The sequence below is a fragment of the Dendropsophus ebraccatus genome, chromosome 5 (genome assembly GCF_027789765.1).
Source record: "Dendropsophus ebraccatus isolate aDenEbr1 chromosome 5, aDenEbr1.pat, whole genome shotgun sequence".
Classification (NCBI taxonomy): Eukaryota; Metazoa; Chordata; class Amphibia; order Anura; family Hylidae; genus Dendropsophus; species Dendropsophus ebraccatus.
The window spans coordinates 37,640,025-37,642,649 of NC_091458.1; positions in this window are offsets into that span (position 1 = coordinate 37,640,025).

Consider the following 2,625-nt stretch of genomic DNA (forward strand, 5'->3'; position numbering starts at 1 on the left):
GTGAGAATAAAAACATTTAAAAAATGTGCTTTTTAAAGTTTATATGTATTTATATGAATGAAGGCTAAATTATAATAAAATGGTCATGGGGAGTAGTATAATCATGGTGTAAAGGAGTTGTCCTGGCTTAGAAAAACATTAATGCTTTCTCCCAGAAATGGAACCATAAAAGGGTTATCTCGGCCTACCAAAATATTGTCTGCTTTCTTCCAGAAACAGCATGACTCTTGTCCTGTTCGTAGGTGAGTTTTGCAGGTCAGATCCACTGATGTGAATGGTGCTGAATTGTAATACCTCACACAACCTAAGGACAGGGGTGGCGCTGTTTTTGCAAGAAAGTAGCTGTGCTTTTCCTAATTCTAGATAACCTCTTTGGTTTTTTCCAGTAAGTTCCCTTCCTTTTAAAGAAGGTAAATGGGTTTATCTGGGATTAGAAAACATATCCAGAAACAGTGGCTTTATTAACGTCAATGTAACTGAGCTGCAATACCACACATAAAATAAAAGCGCGTGGCACTTTCCAGAAAGGGGTCCCCCCCCTTACCCTAAATCTGGATACTACTTTATGGGCCTTTTACACAGATTGATTAATGGGTGAACATTTGCAGGAACAAGCCAGTGATATCTTGTTTCCGATAAATGGTCTAAGTCCAGCAAGCACCCAACAAACTAAAGACCTTCATTTGTCAGCTGGACAGATTGCTGTTGCAGCCGTAAAAATTGTTTGTTTGGTCTCATATCACCACAATACAGCAAAAACTTATGTAGTAGACAAAGTGAAGGATTGCACAAATGATCCCATGATTGTACATAGAGATTGAGTAGTGTAAAAGGATTCTTAAAGGGGTATTCCACTCTAACATAACTTTTCATATGTTGCTGCCCATGTTGAGACTAACAATTCATTCCATACTTGTTTTCTGTTTAGTCTCTCTTTTTTTTTCCCCTAGTTCTGATCTGCTGCTTTCTGTGGAAGACACAAACTGTGTGTGAACTTCTCTCTGTCTCCCCTTCCTCCCCCCTCCCTTCTGAGACGGGTGATGTAAACAAGTCCCTATCTGCAACATCGTAGTTGCTTAATAATGTGGGGAGGAATAATCAGTGAGTTCATCTGCAACTTCACATATCAGATTAACCCTCACAGCAATATAAAGAAGGTACAATGTTACAGATAAAGCCTGCCAGGGACTTGTTTACACCAGCTATCTCTGAAGAGAGGGGGCAATGAAAAGTAAAGCTCACCTACAGTTTTTTGTGTCTTCAGCAGCTCAGTACTGGGAGTATTGACAGAATTGTTATTTTCACCACGGGTTGCATATAGAGATGAGTGAACCTCGAGTTGATCCGAACCCGAACTTTCAGCATTTGATTAGCGGTGGCTGCTGAAGTTGGATAAAGCTCTAAGGCTATGTGGAAAACGTGGATATAGTCATTGGCGTTATCCATGTTTTCCAGACAACCTTAGAGCTTTATCCAAGTTCAGCAGCCCCCGCTAATCAAATGCCGAACGTTCCGGTTCGGATTGACTGGATCCTGAACCCAGTTCGCTCATCTCTAGTAGCAATATATCAAAAGTTATGTTTGAGTGGAATACACCTGTGTTCATACCTTGCAGTTTCATTGCTGTACTGTTGCAGTACTGCAGTGCCTTCACTGATATGACCTGGTACCGCAAGGTGGCTGATGGCTGGGCCTATTACACAGGGCAGTGATCACCTTGTGTAACATGGCCCTAACAATAGAGAAGAAAACAGTGAACCAAAGCCAGTAAAAAGGTGGGTTCACTCTACGGAATCCGAGTGGATAAGTTATGGCAGATTCCGGTGCTCGTACCCACTCACGGCGGCATGCATCTCCGCCCGTCTCATAGACTCAATTTTATGGCTGGACAGATTCCGCCAAAAGAACTGACTAGAGATGAGCGAACCGGGTTCGGGTTCGAGTCGATCCGAACCCGAACGTTCGGCATTTGATTAGCGGTGGCTGTTGAACTTGGATAAAGCTCTAAGGTTGTCTGGAAAACATGGATACAGCCAATGACTATATCCATGTTTTCCACATAGCCTTAGGGCTTTATCCAAGTTCAGCAGCCACCGCTAATCAAATGCCGAAAGTTCGGATGGACTCGAGCATGCTCCAGGTTCGCTCATCTCTAGAACTGACATGTCAATTCTTTCGGCGGACGGCAGAATTTGCCCGCCCATAGAATTGAGTCTATGGGAGGGGCGAAGATGCATGCCACCATGAGTGACAGAATCTGCAGGAACTTATCCACACGGATAAGATGGGTAAAGCCAAGAAGTAAAAATCTTATAAACTTATTAAAAAGCAGAGGTTTCCTTTAGGGAATGTTCATACACATAAGATTGATTTCAGAAATCCCAGTCTTCTATTCCTCTAAATTAAAGGGGTTATCCAGGCTTAGAAAAACATGGCCACTTCCAGAAACAACAGCACTTCTCCAGTTTGGGTGTGGGGGTTTGCAGCCTAATTCATTTGAAGTGAATAGAGCTGAGTTGTAATACCACACGCAACCTGAGGAGAAGGGTGGTGCTGTTTTGGCAAGAAAGTGGCTGTGCTTTTTCTAACCTTGAATAACCCTTTAAAGGGGACCAATAGGCATGT